The sequence below is a fragment of the Salmo salar genome, chromosome ssa01 (assembly GCF_905237065.1).
Source record: "Salmo salar chromosome ssa01, Ssal_v3.1, whole genome shotgun sequence".
Classification (NCBI taxonomy): Eukaryota; Metazoa; Chordata; class Actinopteri; order Salmoniformes; family Salmonidae; genus Salmo; species Salmo salar.
The window spans coordinates 54,717,640-54,737,315 of record NC_059442.1 but is presented as its reverse complement, the minus strand read 5'-3'; the positions used below and the strand labels follow the sequence as shown (position 1 = coordinate 54,737,315).

The window sequence follows — 19,676 nt, the reverse complement described above, 5'->3', positions numbered from 1 at the left end:
TTCCTGCCTTATGACGGACACAGAACCTGAAAGGCTGGAGCTCCAGATACCACCTGGTCACACGAGAATTCCGGTCCTTCATGGTCTGGATCCAGGTCAGTGCTCTGTGGTCTGTGTGCAGGTCAAATTCCCTCCCAAGAAGGTAGTAACGGAGGCTATCTAGGGCCCACTTTATAGCCAGGCACTCCTTCTCGATTGTCGAATACCTGGTTTCCCTCGGCAACAGCTTCCGACTCAGGTACAGTACAGGAAGCTCTTCTCCTGGCTCCCCTTGGGCCAGTACAGCTCCAATTCCCACAGCCGAAGCGTCCACCTGCACGAGAAACCTCTTCTGAAAATCAGGGGTCTGGAGAACAGGGAATGAGCACAGTCGTTTTTTCAGTATACTGAAGGCTTCCTCACACTCCTCAGTCCACTTCACAGGGTTGCTGGCCACCTTTGAAGTGAGGTTGGTTAGAGGGACAGCGATGGTCGAAAACTGCGGAATGAATCTCCGGTACCATCCTGCCAGACCTAGGAAGGACTTCACCTGTGTCTTGGTTCTGGGTTGAGGGCTATTCCTGATGGACTCCACTTTGTCCACCTGAGGTCGAACTTCACCCTTACCCAGCTGGTAACCCAGATACTTAGTCTCCTGTTTTGCCCACTCACACTTCAGGAGGTTAAGCGTGAGGCCTGCATCATGGATCTTCCCCAGGACTCTGCTAAGATGCTGTATGTGCTCCTCCCAGGAGTGGCTGTAGATCACCACGTCATCCAAGTAAGCAGCACAGTAATCGTCACAGTCCTGGAGGACCTTGTCCATAAGCCTCTGGAAAGTTGCAGGGGGCCCCATGAAGGCCAAACGGCATGACCTTAAACTGGAACAGGCCCATCGGTGTCCGGAAGGCAGTGTAGGCCTTGGATTGTTCGTCCAGGGGCACCTGCCAGTACCCTTTGCAGAGATCCAATGTGGTGATGTAATGAGCTCTACCGATTCTCTCCAGTAAGTCGTCAATGCGGGGCATGGGGTAGGCATCAAACTGGGAGATGGCATTCACCTTACGGAAGTCCATGCAGACACGCAAAGAGCCATCCTTCTTTGGGACAATGACAATAGGGCTGCTCCATTCACTTGATGATGGCTCGACAACATCCATCTCTATCATGGTGTGGACCTCTTCTTTGAGGGCTACCACCAGCCTCTCAGGCACACGGTAAGGATGCTGGCGGACAGGGTTCTGGCCAGGCTTCAAACGAATGACGTGTTCCAGGACTTTGGTTCTTCCTGGCCTCTGACTGAAGAGGGCCGGATACTTGTCAAACAGCTGCTTCAGCTCATCTTGCTTGTCTTCTTCTAGGTGAGCCAGTATGACCTCTGCTCGTCCTTTCCATGCCTCTGTGACCCCATCTGACTCGTCCTCTTCTTCTACTCTGCGGACCAGAAAGGACTTTACCTTGGAGAGTTCCCCTTTCTCCTCCCAGGCCTTGAGGAGGTTCACATGGTAGGTTTGCTTCTCCTTACCCTTGTCCGGGTGCAGCACCTCGTAGGTCACCGGGCCCATCTTCCTCCCGATTAGGTACGGCCCTTGCCACTGCGCAAGGAGCTTGCTGGTAGACGAGGGAAGGAGGAGCAGGACTTTCTGTCCTGGCTCAAACGCTCTGTGGCGAGCGTGCTGGTCATACCCTCGCTTCTGGGCCTTCTGGGCTTGCTGAAGATTTGCCCTAGCCTCCTCTCGGTACCGCTCCAGCCTGTCTCGCATCTGGAGAACGTACTGGACAATCCCCTGTCCTGAGGTAGCTACTGGGGAACCTTCCCAGCACTTCTTCAGCAGGTCCAGTGGTCCCTGCACTGGCCATCCATAGAGGAGTTCGAATGGTGAGAAACCTGTCGATGCCTGAGGCACCTCCCTGTAAGCAAAAAGCAGAAAGGGTAACCACTTATCCCAGTCTTTACCAGTGTCAGCCACAAACTTCCTCAGCATATTCTTGAGCGTTTGATTGAATCTCTCTACAAGCCCATCCGTTTGGGGATGGTAGGGAGTGGTCCTCAAGCCTTTAATGCCCAGCTGTCGGTGGAGTTGAACCATCAGTCGTGAAGTGAAGTTTGTGCCTTGGTCCGTCAGGATTTCATCTGGGATTCCTACACGAGAAAAGAGCTGAACAAGAGCACTGATTATTTTTGGAGTGGTTATGGAACGGAGTGGGAAGGCTTCTGGGAACCGGGTGGCATAGTCACAGATCACCAATATATACTGGTAACCTGCACTACTCTTCTCCAAGGGTCCAACAATGTCCATTGCAATTCTCTTGAATGGGGTAGAGATAACTGGCAGTGAACATAGAGGAGCCCGGTCAGACCTACGGACAGCACTGGTTTTCTGGCACGTGGGGCATGTTTTGCAGTATGTTTGTACATCAGTATACATGGAGGGCCAAAAGAAACGGGAGCCTAGCCTAAGATAGGTCTTATGTTGCCCTAGATGGCCTGCCCATGGAACTGTATGTGCAAGGTTGAGAACAAGTGGTCTACATGTAGATGGCACCACTAACTTCCTGCTATCTGCTTCTGACCCAAGGTAGAGTATGTGGTTGTCTACTGTGTATATTCCCCCACATGAAGATTGGCTGTCCCCAGCTAAGGCCTTATCAAATAAACCTTTCAAGGTTGCGTCAGACTTCTGCAGTGTAGCAAAATTTTGTGGAACTTCCCATTGCACTTCTAACCCAGACACATCAGCAACAGGTACAGGGGTTCCCACATACTTCTCAAGACGCCGCTGGCGGCGTGACTTTCTGGGCCCTTTGGTTCCCCCCTCACACAGACTATCACACAAGTCAGGCAGAGGTTGTAAACCAGCTTTGGCCTGTGCATGAGTGACAACTGAACATGACACCTGAACATCAGACTGGCAAACTGACTGCTCATATAGCTGACCCCCCACACTTCCCAACAGATCAGAGAGTACAGGCACATCCCTCCCCAAAATCATCTCAAAAGGTAGCTTCTCCATTACCCCAACTTTGAGGAGGTATTTCTGACCCTGAATCTCCACTGTGAGTTCAGCTGTGGGCTGCTGTGACTGGTCACCATGGACACATTGGATCAGTGTCTGGTGACCGTAATCAATGTCATTAACAGGTACATTACATTTTCTGATCAACGACAGGGAACTGCCGGTGTCAATCATTGCAGTAAGACTTTTACCATTCACTTTTACAGGTACCAAGACTGACCCTTCCCCAGTCTGTCTATTCTGAACACCATCCCCCTCTCTGGGCACATAACAGTAACCTGAGAGCTTGGATTTACGTAGCGGACACATTGAAGCCTTGTGCCCCTGCTGTCGGCAGTAAAAACAGGTCAGACCCCTCCCATCAGAGCGAACTGCATAATCCCTTACCTCCCTCCTCCCAGACACATAACCCCCAGAGTTACCTCCACCATCTCGGGTATCTCTGATGTCCCTTGTGTCTCGGAGACTCCTTGGAGCGGGTGCTGCAGGTCGTGGTGGGCCCCCTTACGTGCATTATGGTACCGCAGCGCAAGCTTGGCCGCCATAAGCCCGTCCTTGGGCTCATGCTCTCGAACCCAGGTTCGAATGTCGTGTGGTAGAACTTGTAGAAGTTGCTCGAGGATGATGACCTCACCGATCTCGTCCTGTGTCTTCTCCTCTGGTTGAACCCATCGTCGGTAGAGACCCTTGAGGCGGTGGTACGTCTCTGTCGGTGACTCACCCGATGGCGTCGATGCAACTCTAAAGCGTTGACGGTAGGTCTCCGAGGAGATGTCGAACTTCATCAGCAGCGCTTCCTTCAAGCCCTTGTAGACGTTGGACAGCCCCTCATCCATTGCTGTGTAAGCCTCTAAGGCCTTGCCCGTGAGCAATGGGACAAGCCTGCAGGCCCACTCTACTTCCGGCCACTGCCACGTCTTGGCCATTCGCTCAAACCTCAGCAAGTAGTTTTCAATGTCCTCCCCCTGCTGGTATGAGGGCATCTTTGGCTCCTTCCTCAGGAATGCTGGAAGATGAACGTTAACACTGCTGGACTGGTCTCCTGGTGCTGGGGCTGGCCTCATTACTGCTTGGGGATCCTGCTGTGGAGTTGAAGTCCCTGCTGCGTCGAGCCTTTGTCGTCCTGGTGTTGGCAGACCCAATCTTGGGCTCTCACTGACGAGTTCCACTTGGTGAGGAGCTGTGAGGATAGATTGGCGTAGGCCCCGAAACTCCTGCTTGAGGTCTTCGTCCCTCTTCTCAAGGCAGGTGAAAAGTTGCTGGAAAAGGGCTACCATGGTTGGGTGTGGTTCTGGTCCCCCAACTGCTCCTTCAGTCAGCTGGTCTCTTATTGCTGTATCTGCTGGTTCAACCGGTAGTTCAAACAGTTCTGGTTGTGTTTGGCCCCTTGGTCGGGCTCCTAGTTTCTCATAATTAACCTCTTCACCAGAAGATTCCATGGTATTCCACCCAGTTTCAACTTCAATTACCTTTTATGACAGTTGATGCTGCTGCTGAGAACGCAATCCTGTACGCATTCCTTTACCTCTCTTGTTGGAATTCACTGATTTGCGGTGCGCCATCCCACTGCTGCCACCATATGTCACGTAGAGTAGGCCAGAAGGCTAAACTGGAAAACCTAACCTCTATAAAAAATAAAAAGATGGCGGAGCCGCAAAAGTTCTTCTGTGCAACGGTGTTTATTTACATAGTGATTCCGGAACAAAACAACAGTACTGCCATCAAACGTATACCTTATGGGACAGCTTAAAAACAAAGCTGCCCCACCCACAGCTCAATCCAAAATGCCCCTCCATGAACTGAAAGAGAGGCTCCTTTTGTAGGGGTAGCCCCTCCCCTCAGAACAATTAACACTAATTAATTAAGCAATTACCTATTCAACATACAGTTTCCATTTATCTAAACATACCAAAATATATACATTGCAACACGTTTATGAAACAACATCACAATATAACATTTACAAAATTACATCACTACTGACAGTGTCTTCCAATATGCCCGTTTACATTAATGAGCCATTCCGGACAGGCACTACAAAGTAAGCCCAATTCCCTTAGCTCGGGTCCTTATCCAGCATACCTGGAAGCTACAGAGATGGAGAGAGAGAGGAACAGAACAAACAACCGTGCTCATCCATAACATCGATAAGTATACTAAATATTGCTTATATTAAATATGAACACCTGTCTTTATTTCTTTATACCCTAACTGGTTACTGAAGTAAGTGTGAAATGTATGTACTAAGATAGAGACGTTAACTTGTGTGTCGACCCACATTGTTAACTTATCTGATAACGGAGCAGGGAGGAGTGATGAATGTGTGCGTGCGTTAAAGTACCAAATGCTGCCCGCGGCCAGTGACGGACTTCTACGTCACACTTTGTATTTCTTTGTTTTGGCCTGGTATGGCTCTCAATCAGGGACAGCTGTACATCGTTGTCGCTGATTGGGAGTCATACTTAGTCAGCCTGTTTTCCTTTGGGGTTTGTGGGTAGTTATTTTCTGTTTTGTACATTTTGTGACCTGACAGAACTGTTGGCTGTCGTTCATTTTCTTGAATTGTTTTGAAGTGTTTCTTTTTATTAAATCATTAATATGAACACTCACCACGCTGCGCTTTGGTCCACTTCTTCTACAGACGACAAGCGTTACAACCGGCCACTCACGAGAGCTGCAACAGGATGCATACTCTTTTCAAAAGCCTTTTTCAGCGCTGGTTGTTTGCTGGCTGTTTCATGTAGGCTTGTCATTGTGCTACACTTCTTCACACGCTTCTCATTTTATTCTTCCATCTTTTCCCTCGCCAGGGCTGTTCCCTGAAGCCCCAAGGGAATTAACTCTCTCGGCAGGGTTGGCCCAGCTGTCACCTGGTGCTGTTCTATAGGCGAGAAGCATGTCAAGATCCAGTTGAACAAACAGGAGTGTCTGGCATGCATAAACAGAGGCATAAGTGGTTCTGTGGTCTGGCCCACCATCAGATTGAATTGTCAAGATTGACTTGTTGAAGGCCTTCCGAGTGGCGCAGTGGTCTAAGTCTGGGCTCTGTCGCAGCCGGCCGCGACTGGGAAACCCATGGGGCAGCGCAAAATTGGCCCAGCGTCGTCCGGATTAGGGAAGGGTTTGGCCGGCAGGGATGTCCTTGTCCCATTGGGCACTAGCGACTCTTGTGGCGGGCCGGGCGCAGCGCACGCTGACATGGTCGACAGGTGTACGGTGTTTCCTCCGACACATTGGTGCGGCTGGCTTCCTTGTTAAGTCGGCATTGTGTCAAGAAGCAGTGCGGCTTGGTTGGGTTATGTTACGGAGGACGCATGGCTCTCGACCTTCGCCTCTCCCGAGTCCGTACGGGAGTTGCAGCGATGAGACAAGACTGTATACCAATTGGATACCATGAAATTGGGGAGAAAAAGAGGTATAAATGTATTTATTTTTTAAATAAAAAAATGTTTTGTTGAGAGAGACATCTTCACTGTACTGTAGTTCTCTCTGAGGATGCTGAGATTTTCAACTGTGTGTCGAAGGGGTCTGGATTGCTGGAAAACCTTGACAGTGACATGCACTTTCCCATCATAGATATGAACTAGATGGAGATGCTGGGATCACATGACAGATGGTATAAGTCCACTGATGTGGTAATCATGGTCGGCAGCTGCTAGAACTGGCCCACTCACAAGAGCAATACTTGGATGTCTGCCTCTGTTATAGGTCCCTATTGGCTGGCCAGGTTCTCTGACAGGGATGATTGCCTTATCATCCACACATAACACTTCACAGTCCTTCTGCCACATGCAGGCAAACTGTTTAATGTAGTTCCACTGTACTTCAACAAACTGAGTCTTGATGTCCCTTTCTTATCACCCGAGACTGGACCATGAACTTGAGGTCAAACCTTCCTGTGTACTGGAGAGCAGACATGGACCATGGATTCTTGGGTGTAAACTGCTGTCTTAGCCACTGTATTGATGAGATTTTAGTTTCTGGTGGAAGCCGCTTTTCCACTATGTCACGCAAGGCATCAACTGATATAGCAAAAGGTAAGTACAAGTACTTCCCATGTCTGCGATAGTTGACCTAAGCTGTGTAGTCGTTAAAATACTTATGTACTTCATCCCAAAAGGGCTGGAATGAGGATTGCGGTTTGCATTCAGCTTCCTTAAATCCATGATCAGGTCTGGGTCATCACCATCAAGGAGGAACAAGGACACACTCTCATCAAGTAGGCCCTGTTCATCATCGTTTGCTGAACTCTTGTCATCTGTCAGAAACCGACACATTTCTCTCAGGAAGTAGCTGTTCACTTTGGCAGCATGTGCGTATTTGTTCAGGAATGCTTTTTTCATTGCTCTAGTGTGGTATGTTGGTATTTATTTTCTCAGTGTGGAGATGACAGACGCTTATCTGGTCTCATGAACGCCATTGTTATGTGAGGATACCTTCCGTATGAATGTCAGAGCACCTACACTACCGTTCAAAAGTTTGGGGTCACTTAGAAATGTCCTTGTTTTTGAAAGAAAAGTTGTTTTTTGTGCATTAAAATAACATCAAATTTAATCAGAAATGCAGTGTATGTCACGGGCGTCGTAAGGAGTGGACCAAAATGCAGCGGGTATATTGCTCATCTTCTTATTTATCAAAGAAAAAAACACTTAAACAAAACAAATGACAAAAACAGTCCAGTAAGGTGCACATACTATACTAGGAACAACCACCCACAAAACACAAGTGAAACAAACCCCAACTAAATATGGCCTCCAATTAGAGGCAACGACAACCAGCTGCCTCTAATTGGAGGTCCTACCAAAACCCCAACATAGAAATAGAAAAACTAGATAAACACATAGAAATAGAAAATGTAGAACATAAACCAAAAAAAACCGAACTACACAAAACAAACACCCCCTGCCACGCCCTGACCAAACTACAATAACAAATAACCCCTTTTACTGGTCAGGACGTGACAGTGTAGACATTTTTAATGTTGTAAATGACTACTGTAGCTGGAAATGGCAGATTTTAAATGGAATATCTACATAGCCGTACAGAGGCCCATTATCAGCAACCATCACTCCTGTGTTCCAATGGCACGTTGTATTAGCCAATCCAAGTTTAGCATTTTAAAAGGCTAATTGATCATTAGAAAACCCTTTTGCAATTATGTTAGCACAGCTGAAAACTGTTGTTCCTGATTAAAGAAGCAATAAAACTGGCCTTCTTTAGATTAGTTGAGCATCAGCATTTGTGGGTTTGATTACAGACTCAAAATGGCCAGAAACAAAGAACTTTCTTCTGAAACTTGTTAGTCTATTCTTTTTCTGAGAAATGAAGGCTATTCCATGATACTAATTTAGTTTAGTTACCTTAGCTTTCTTGGGAACAGGAACAATGATGGCCATCTTGAAGCATGTGGGGACAGCAAGATTGGGATAGGAATTGATTGAGTATGTCTGTAAACACACCAGCCAGCTGGTCTGCGCATGCTCTGAGGACGCGGCTAGGGATGGCATCTGGGCTGGCAGCCTTGTGAGGGTTAACACGTTTAAATGTTTTACTCACGTCAGCCATGGAGAAGGAGAGCCCACAGTCTTTGGTAGCAGGCCACGTCGGTGGCACTGTATTGTCCTCAACGCGCGCAAAGACGTTGTTTAATTTGTCTGGAAGCAAGACACCGATGTCCGCGACGGGGATGGTTTTCTTTTTGTAATCTGTGATTGTCTGTAGACCCTGCCACATACGTCTCGTGTTTGAGCCATTGAATTGCGACTTCACTTTAACTCTATACTGACGCTTTGCTTGTTTGATTGCCTTACAGAGGGAATAACTACACTGTTTTGTATTCGGCCATATTTCCAGTCACCTTGCCATGATTAAATGCGGTGGTACGTGCTTTCAGTTTTGCGCGAATGCTGCCAGCGATCCATGGTTTCTGGTTAGGGAAGGTTTTAATAGGTTTTATAAACTCGCTCACCGAGTCAGCGTATACGTCAATGTTATTATCGGAGGCTACCCGGAACATATCCCAGTCAATGTGATCAAAGCAATCTTGAAGCGTGGAATCCGATTGGTCAGACCAGTGTTGGATAGACCTAAACATGGGCGCTTCCCGTTTTAGTTTCTGCCTATAGGAGAGGAGCAACAAGATGGAGTCCTGGTCGGATTTGCCAAAAGGAGGGCAGGGGAGGGCCTTGTATGCATCGTGGAAGTTAGAGTAGCAATGGTCGAGTGTGTTACTCCCTCATGTGCTGCAATCGATATGCTGATAGAATTTAGGTAGCCTCGTTCTCAAATTAGCTTTGTTAAAATCCAAAGCGGCAATAAATGCAGCCTCAGGATATGGTTTCCAGTTTGCATAGAGTTCAGTGAAGTTCCTTGATGGACGTCTTGGTATCCGCTTGCGGGGGGATATACACGGCTGTGACGATAACCGAGGAGTGTTCTCTTGGGAGATAATACGATCGGCATTTGATTGTGAGGAATTCTAGGTCAGGTGAACAAAAAGACTTGAGTTCTTACATGTTGTTACAATTACACCATGAGTCGTTAATCATGAAACATACACCCCCGCCCTTCTTCTTACCGGAGAGATGTTTATTCCTGGTCGGCGCGATGCACTGAAAATCCCGTTGGCTGTACGGACTCCGACAGCATGTCCACAGCTAGCCATGTTTCTGTGAAACAGAATGTTACAATCCCGGATATCTCTTTGGAAAGCAACTCTTGCCCTGATTTCATCGACTTTCTTAACTAGGGACTGGACATTAGCGAGTAATATATTCGGAAGCGGTGGGTGGTGAGTGCGCATCCGAAGCCTCACTAGAAGACCGCACCGGCACCCTCTCCTCCAGTGGCGTTGTTTTGCGTCGGCCTCTGGAATCAGTTCAAATGCCTGGGAAGTGCAGACAAAGGATCCACTTTGGGAAAGTCGTATTCCTGGTCGTAGTGCTGGTTGTGCTGGTAAGTTGACGTCTCTGATATCCAATAGTTCTTCCTGACTGTATGTAATAACACTTAAGGTTCTCTGGGCTAACAATGTAAGAAATAATACATAAAAAACTAAATACGTGATACCGGTATGCCCATGGCTGGGATATTGAGATAGCGAGCAGACTGCAGTGATCCCAAAGCTGATCTTGACTTAGTTTTGATGCCTTGTGTCGTGTTTCCTGGTTTCTGTTGTAGGATCCAAGGCCTTGTGGTAATTGCAGGAATCTGTCTGGTATGGCTAAGCCTCTCTCTTTGAACTTCTCTAGATGGGGGTCCATATACCAGAGTGCTTTTGATAAATTCGGGTAACAAATGTCCAGGCTATATGGACATGAAAAATAGGAGAAATATTACATTTCAGCCTGTTTATCAGATTATTTTTATTAATACACAAATGAACATGAATGAACATTATTCACATATGATGTATAATAGAATGCAATATTCTATCATATTCAAAAAACAATTGAAAAAAAAAGTTAATGTATGAATGTATACTGCTCAAAAAAACACTTAAACAACACAATGTAACTCCAAGTCAATCACACTTCTGTGCCAGAGAACACCAAGATTGGCAAATTCGCCACTGGCGCCCTGTGCTCTTCACAGATGAAAGCACGTTCACACTGAGCACGTGACAGAGTCTGGAGACGCCATGGAAAACGTTCTTCTGCCTGCAACATCCTCCAGCATGACCGGTCTGGCGGTGGGTCAGTCATGGTGTGGGGTGGCATTTCTTTGGGGGGCCGCACAGCCCTCCATGTGCTCGCCAGAGGTAGCCTGACTGCCATTAGGTACCGAGATGAGATCCCCAGACCCCTTGTGAGACCATATGCTGGTGCGGTTGGTCCTAGGTTCCTCCTAATGCAAGACAATGCTAGACCTCATGTGGCTGGAGTGTGTCAGCAGTTCCTGCAAGAGGAAGGCATTGATGCTACGGACTGGCCCGCCCGTTCCCCAGACCTGAATCCAATTGAGCACATCTGGGACATCATGTCTCGCTCCATCCACCAACGCCACGTTGCACCACAGACTGTCCAGGAGTTGGCGGATGCTTTAGTCCAGGTCTGGGAGGAGATCCCTCAGGAGACCATCCGCCACCTCATCAGGAGCATGCCCAGGCGTTGTAGGGAGGTCATACAGGTACATGGAGGCCACACACACTACTGAGCCTCATTTTGACTTTGATTTCCATTGATTCTTTTTGTGTGATTTTGTTGTCAGCACATTCAACTATGTAAAGAAAAAAGTATTTAATAAGATTATTTCTTTCATTCAGATCTAGGATGTGTTGTTTAAGTGTTCCCTTTATTTTTTTGAGCAGTGTGTATATATATACATATATATATATATATATATAATCAAGAATGATGGACAATAAATAATTGTAATTAAATTGATGTATAATAAGGACTTAATTCCCTGAATGCATCTCTAGCGTCTATAGGTGTTAACAAAATATTCATACAAATATGATTAGGCCTCTCATAGACTAGGCCTTGTAGAAAGAGGGTCAATCAAGTTAGGTCTGCCAAATTAATGTAGCATTGGAAAAAATACATAAATCCAGCTATAGAGAAATGCCTATCATCAACAAAATAAAAATGGCGTTTCTAACACGCACAATTAAAAGCATCAATCTATATAGAGCAAGCTTGACTAAATTCGAGCCCAGTAACTTTGCTCACCACATCCTCCTTCGATTGTCTCGTCTGGCTGCCACAAAAAAGCCCCCACTATGGGGGGGTGATAAGAGACTTTATAAAGCCTCGACAACCGCACCACCGTGTGGCTGCCTTACTAACATCTGCATTAATTAAGCCTAGGCAACCGTACCACCGTGTGGCCTGCGTCGTGTGTTAACGAAAGTCATAACGTGCATAGTTCATATTTATGTTCATTTATGTTAATTCAATCTCAACCATAAATGTTAGAAACGTACACATTTTCCTGTGCAAGCAGACATTCCGACGTAGCCACCTTGAACTATAGTGTAGCCTACGCTTGTGTATTTCTGGTTATCGCTAATGGCCTGGAAAAGATTATGTCCAATCTTTAAATAATCTGTTTTTCCCTCAACACCTCATGGAATGTTATATTATCTCGCTGCATACAGATCTAAATGTTGTTTGCCAATCACAGACTGTGTTGTTACCAGTTCCCAGTAGCCTACATCAGACAACTAATAAGAGTCGTGTCCGTGGCTTTCAGTCGAATAGAGGAGTTCATAGGCTTTCCCAGAAGGTCCGTGCTGTTTGGGATCCTTGGGATGTCCCTACCCCTATCAAGTATAAATGTAAAATGGTCAAGTTTAGTGTTAGTTCAGGGTTTAGGTTTCAGGGTAAAGACGTCCCAAGGAATCCAGATAGCAGTGACTGTTCTTTGTGAGAGACTGGTACGGTATTTGACACAGACATTCATTTGTGTTTTTTTACAAGCAGCAGAAGTAATTTTCGAGCATCAGCCACAGATAGTTTCCTTAGAGACAATGAAAATAATTACCAAGATGTCCTTGATCCAACTGAGGAATAAGTTAGGCTATATTTATTTTTTTGATATCGTTAGGAAATATTTATGGCTACTCTGTTGATAAGGCAAATTTGGTTTATTTGAAAAGAATGACTTTTTGTTGATAATGAGTTGATAACGTATTGTCGAAAGAACTTGGGCAATATTATTTACTGTGTCGATAGGGGAGTAGGCTAACAATAACGTAATTTGATGTGCTGGTATTATTTATTAAATGGATGAATTAAATTGTACATGAAAATATACACACGTGGTGCTATAGGATATATACATATTTTGCATTGTAATACAATACCCCTACATGCCATTGTACGATAGGATATATACAGTTGAAGTCAGAAGTTTACATACACTTAGGTTGGAGTCATTAAAAGTCATTTTTCAAACACTCCACAAATTTCTTGTTAACAAACTATAGTTTTGGCAAGTCTGTTAGGACATCTACTTTGTGCATGACACAAGTCATTTTTCCAACAATTGTTGACAGGCAGATTATTTCACTTATAATTCACTGTATCACAATTCCAGTGGGTCAGAGGTTTACATACACTAAGTTGACTGTGCCTTTAAACAGCTTGGAAAATACCAGAAAATAATGTCAGGGCTTTAGAAGCTTCCGATGGGCTAATTGACATTTGAGTCAATTGGAGGTGTACCTGTGGATGTATTTCAAGGCCTACTTTCAAACTCAGTGCCTCTTTGCTTGACATTATGGGAAAATCAAAAGAACTCAGGCAAGACCTCAGAAAACAAATTGTAGACCTCCACTAGTCTGGTTCATCCTTAGGAGCAATTTCCAAACACCTGAAGGTACCACGTTCCTCTGTACAAACAATAAGTATAAACACCATGGGACCACGCAGCCGTCATACTGCTCAGGAAGGAGACGCGGTCTGCCTCCTAGAGATGAACGTACTTTGGTGCGAAAAACATGCGGTTTTCTGGATTTTTTTGTTGTTATTCTGTCTCTCACTGTTAAATAAACCTACCATTAAAAGTATAGACTGATCATTTCTTTGTAAGTGGGCAAACGTACAAAATCAGCAGGGGATCAAATACTTTTTTCCCTCACTGTATATTGAAGCAGCATATCAAGACATCAGTCAGGAAGTTAAAGCTTGGTCCCAAATGGGTCTTCCAAATGTTCAATGACCCCAAGCATACTTCCAAAGTTGTAGCAAAATGGCTTAAGTACAACAAAGTCAAGGTATTGGAGTGGCCATCACAAAGCCCTGACCTCAATCCTATAGAATATTTGTGGGCAGAACTGAAAAACCGTGTGGGAGCAAGGAGAACTACAAACCTGACTCATTTACACCAGCTCTGTCAGGAGGAATAGGCCAACATTCACCCAACCTATTGTGGGAAGCTTGTGGAAGGCTACCCGAAACGTTTGACCCAAGTTAAACAATTTAAAGGCAATGCTACCAAATACTAATTGAGTGTATGTAAACTTCTGACCCACTGGGAATGTGATGAAATAAATAAACGCTGAAATAAATCATTCTCTCTACAATTATTCTGACATTTCACATTCTTAAAATAAAAGTGGTGATCCTAACTGACCTAAGACAGAATTTTTACTAGGATTAAATGTCAGGAATTGTGAAAAACTGAGTTTAAATGTATTTGGCTAAGGTGTATGTAAACTTTTGACTTCAACTATACATATTTTATATTGTAATACACTACCCGTACATGCTATTGTGAGCTGGAGCTATGGGTTTATTTTTTCCATTGTCACTAGGCCAACACATTCACACTCAAACAGAATTGAATGGGGGATGCATAACTACTTTTCACTGAAGAAGGGAAAGAGGCACGACATACAACTTTGATCGAAGACCTTAAAACTTCTTCAGGATTGGTGGGTCCCCTGTGGGACGGTTGAGCTAACGCAGGCTAATGCGATTAGCATGAGGTTGTAAGTAACAAGACCATTTCCCAGGACATAGACATATCTGATATTGGCAGAAAGCTTAAATTCTTGTTAATCTAACTGCACTGTCCAATTTACAGTATCTATTACAGTGAAAGAATACCATGCTATTGTTTGAGGAGAGTGCACAGTTTTGAACATGAAAAGTTATTAATAAACAAATTAGGCACATTTGGGCAACAACATTTTGAACAGAAATACAATGGTTCATTGGATCAGTCTAAAACGTTGCATATACACTGCTGCCATCTAGTGGACACAATCTAAATTGCACCTGGACTGGAATAATACATTATGGCCTTTCTCTTGCATTTCAAACATGGTACAAAAAATGCAAATAAATTGTGTTTTTTTTCTTTGTATTATCTTTTACCAGAACTAATGTGTAATATTCTCCTATATTCCTTTCATATTTCCACAAACTTCAAAGTGTTTCCTTTCAAATGGTACCAAGAATATGCATATCCTTGCTTCAGGGCCTGAGCTACAGGTAGTTAGATTTAGGTATGTCATTTTAGGCGAAACTTGAAAAAAAGGGTCCGATCCTTAGAGGTTAAAATCATGCCTGACAAGACCAATGAAATCATAACGGTGTCCTAATATAGTGTGGATAGAGGAATAGCCTATTCTACAATAATGTAACTATGTGCTTGTATTATTTGTCTAATTGGTTAATTAAATTGGAAATGTGGATGGGTACGCTACTTCATTCAATGATTACGGCATTGTACAAGGTAGATACAAGAGTAGCCTATAGTCTACAATAATGATGTCGTTGAATGTGCTATAGTATAATTTATTTCATTAATGAATTAAATTGTAAACGGGGATGGGTAGGCTACTTCATTCAGTGAATACTGAATGTCTTGCTATTTCTGTGAGTATGTTAATGAAGGCTTTTCAGCTGTTGAACTATGGCAAGGTTGAACAAACGTCTAATTTCTTTAAGTCAAGAAGATGAGCCAGAGCAACCAATCAGCATCACTGCAGCTGTTCTACCCACCCTCCACACTGTTCTCCCTCTGCAAGCAACCACATCCTCTTCTCCTGTTCAATTAATTTGCCGCCACACTGAAAAGGACCATACATACATACATACATACATACATACATACATACATACATCTGTGCCCATCTCATTGCAACATGATCCATCCAAGGCCATAGCTAGACACCTAAAATGTGAGAAATGTAAACAAGATGCTACAGTTGTGTGTGTGTGTGTGTATAAATGGAGTTCCAAGAAAAACATGACAAGATGGCAAAGGAGATAGTGATGAGAGTGAGAGCATGCAGTATGAAAATAAAGGCCCCTTGGGATATAAAATGAGTGTGCGGTTCCCTCGTGTCTCCTTTTTCTCCGTTTGAGGATACTATAGTCACCCCTGGTGGAGGTTCTTGGAACAGTGCTATTTAAGTCTGAGGAGAAGTTGACGAAAACCTTCAAAGGTGCTATGTTGCGTGTTTTCTTGAATACCAGGCAGATGTTTGAGTACAGAATGAAATGGTGTAAACTTAACAGGCTGAACTTGTTGAGTACACTCTTTGAGAAAGGGGTTCCAACAGGGTTCTTTGGCTGTCACCAAAGGAGAACACTTTTTGGTTCCAGGTAGAAGTATTTTTGGTTCCATGTAGAACCCTCTGTGGAATGAAGCCCAAAAGGGTTCTACCCAGACCGAGAAGGGGTTCTACCTGGAACCAAAAAGGGTTATCCTATGGGGACAGTGGAAGAATCCTTTCAGTTTGTAGATAGCACCTTTTTATCGGAGTGTAGGCCTATATTGCAGTGGTGGTTCCGTGGTTTTCTGATTTTTTTTTTTAAATTATTATTATTTTTTAATTCATTGGTGGTGGGTGAGTGAAGATAATCAGAAATACTATGAAACATCCCCACTTTCAGCACACATTTGCAAGCAGGCAAAATAACCTCTGTGTGCTGAGGCATGTGTGATCACTCAACTTTGACAGGACCGACAAAAAAAAGACATGCTCACATACAAACAAAAGATAGCATGTGCCTAACTTGCACCGTTATGCAATTATTAGGAGACTAGATACAAATAGCTAATCCTGGCTACTAATGTTCTAGCATTAATGTATTGAGGCAAGCAGATCATAGATTAAGGTAGTATCCAAGCATATGCCATGTGTATATGTGACACACACATATGCATGGTCATATTTTTGATGTTTTATTTATTTTATGGAGCCATCCCTTTATGGAGCCATTTTCTTGGCCTCCCAGGTATTTACATTTAATGTATGTACATGATTACTGCCGCTAGGGGGAGCTGTGACGTCAATGGCGTGCATTAGTGAGATTGAGGTCTTGGAGATTTCTTCTTCAATCTTGGAGAATGACTACTTCTGAAAACTAATGTTTCTCCGTCTCATAATTTTACCCTATTAATTCAGGTATGTAATGTGCAATAAGAAACAAAATATTGACGTAACATGTTTAATTACATAGTCCATGAATTTGGTGATATTTGAAGGCAATTGAAGGGAGTTTTAACCGAGTAAAAAACTGTTTGGTATTTTCCCCATCGTATGTAATGGAGTTAGGCTAGGTTGCTATTGGTTTACATAAATGTAAGAGAAATTATTAAGATGGCGTCCAAACTTTCTGTACTTTTTTCAACAACGTTTTAAATTCAATTTGTTTTATTTTCTATGAACAACGGTTGTTTACTTTAGGTAATATGTAAATATGTAATGTCACAATAAAATGTGTTAGTGTTAATATTTGTACGAAAATAGCGTTTTACAGTTCGCTTGATGCTAAACAAATTTTGCTTGGCTAAGCACTAAAACTCTAGTCAATGCCAGTTTACATGTTTAGTGGTTAATAATGTAATGGTTGTAGCATTGTTTCGCGTAGGCGTCCAGTAATTGAGAGTTTTTTTCCGAAATTGACAATGATAGTACAGTGAGTTATATACTTTATTTTTATTTATTTCACCTTTATTTAACCAGGTAGGCAAGTTGAGAAGAAGTTCTCATTTACAATTGCGACCTGGCCAAGATAAAGAAAAGCAGTTCGACATAACAACACAGAGTTACACATGGAGTAAAACAAACATACAGTCAATAATACAGTAGAAAAATAACTCTATACAATGTGAGCAAATGAGGTGAGATAAGGGAGGTAAAGGCAAAAAAAGGCCATGGTGGCGAAGTACATACAATATAGCAAGTAAAACACTGGAATGGTAGATTTGCAGTGGAAGAAAGTGCAAAGTAGAAATAGAAATAATGGGCTGCAAAGGAGCAGAATAAATAAATACAGTAGGGGAAGAGGTAGTTGTTTGGGCTAAATATACAATGTGAATGTGTAAATGTATGGTGATTCCAAGTTTGGATGATCGGACCAAGGTGACTGCCATGGGCAAGTCCCTTGACGGGTACCAGGAATGGTGGGAGGACAATCTGAAGTTAATGATCTTTGCCTACAACAGCAGCGTCCAGGCCTCTAGAGTACTCACCCTATCGCCTGCTGTACTAATGGGCCCTGCAGCTGTTTACGGAGGTAAACAATGCAATTGTATATAAAATGATTGCCTATACTGTAGCATATACAATTTGTGATTGACTTAGTGTTTTTCTATTGCTATTTTTGTATAACGTACTTTGAGATCACTGATAATCCACCTGATGTGGTGGAAGTTGTCGAACCAGATCAGAATGCCTTCAAGGACCACCTTCAGGCACGGACTGAGAAGGATGTGAAGGTTTTTGACCAGGTAAAAACTATTGTCTGCTGTTCATTTATTTTCTGGCCTTCCAAGAGATGCATTTGTAATAATATGAAATACTATTGCATTTATTTATATTATCAATCAAGGTGAGACTGAACACGGACAAGGCGCAGGAGAAACAGAAGGAGGAGAATCAATTCACCGGAGGAGAATCAAGTGGACCAAGTGCTTCGACATCCGGGCGAATGACTTGGCTTGGAAGAAGGACGAAAGGAAGGCAAGACCTGGGAAAGCTTGGTGCTCTTTCGCTCCTAGCTGGGGTCACCATCTGTTAAGGTGAATAAAAATCTCAGATGATAACTATTTTAATTTGCCGCCTCGTGATGCTGTCAGCAGTACCAACACTGGCCCATGGGTTTCTCCAAATAGTCAATCTCATGGCTAACCCACTGGGTCACGTTAAATAACCGCCGCTTCCAGGTAGGTCGTGTTAAGGTGCATGATTTCAGTGGTCAAAACGCCAGCCTGGAGTTTCTCTCACCATTCATCTCTCCATCTTTTCCAGGGAACATACCTTACCTCCCTTATCAACCCCACTGACATAAAACATCTGACAAGCTAAGAAAGAGCAAGAAAACTATCATACTGGGTACATAATGTGAGCTGCACAGATTAGCTAAAAACACTAGCCCTGAAAATACTCAGAACAAAGAGGGCAGCAGCGCCTGGACTTTGCAGTTTCCCTCTTCAGGTCCACCTTCCAAGACTACCTGTTGAAAACAAGTGACAGGCAGAACCTCTCATCCACACAGCACCCGCCTCCTCTCTGTTCTACACTACAGAATTCAGTATTTTAGTCTGATTGCCATGTGAGTGTACAAAAAATCAGAAAGTAAATTGACACACTTGTACCCCCAAAAATATCAACGTTTATGTATTAAATCTAAAATATTGCCAGATTGGTTTTCACAGCTGTTTTATAAGGTGTTCAGTATTGTAAATTGTAACGTATCCCTTGATGGTATTTGTTAGTTAAACATTATTAATTGTTGTATCAAATGCAATAGATATATATTCAACCACAAGGGTGTACTAATGAGCTATGAGTGTTAAAAAATCATAATAAAGGACTACTACTGAAATATTATTTCAGTGTAGATAAGGAAAGGCCTGTTCAAAATGAAAACATGCCAGCCAGACAAGCCAGTGTATGAATCAAATGTATTTACATATGGAGTGAAAATTAGCTGACTTTTATCTGTAAGGTAAGTAACCGTGGGGGGAGAGGGGCATTGAAATTATAATTTTTTTACCCTGATACCTGTTTATTAATAAAAAAAATGGTAAATAACATTTGCAATGGTTAGCCTATGCAAATGAATAGGAAAACAAAAGCTTATTAATAGGAATACATTTAGCCCAATTGGTAACATATAGGGATTACCGACTTTCTAAGTTGTTTTGAATGCGCCACTAGAGACCTAGATGACCTCTTATTTCTGAATAGGGATACCTCCAACAAAGAAGCCC

The 19,676-nt window shown here is 43.6% G+C and overlaps 1 long non-coding RNA gene across 6 annotated transcripts; it reads left to right on the top strand.

The window, feature by feature from the left end:
- Positions 1 to 16,739: 16,739 nt before the first annotated feature.
- Positions 16,740 to 19,313, top strand: LOC106605037 (uncharacterized). Of its 6 annotated transcripts, none has more exons than XR_001328782.2 (5): positions 16,758 to 16,863; positions 17,805 to 17,977; positions 18,084 to 18,191; positions 18,293 to 18,482; positions 18,712 to 19,313. It is a non-coding gene; the product is annotated as an uncharacterized lncRNA (long non-coding RNA). The 6 variants fall into 6 exon arrangements; XR_001328781.2 differs by having other exon boundaries at positions 18,046 to 18,191; XR_001328778.2 differs by having other exon boundaries at positions 16,764 to 16,863; positions 17,907 to 17,977.
- The last annotated feature ends 363 nt before the right edge of the window (positions 19,314 to 19,676 follow it).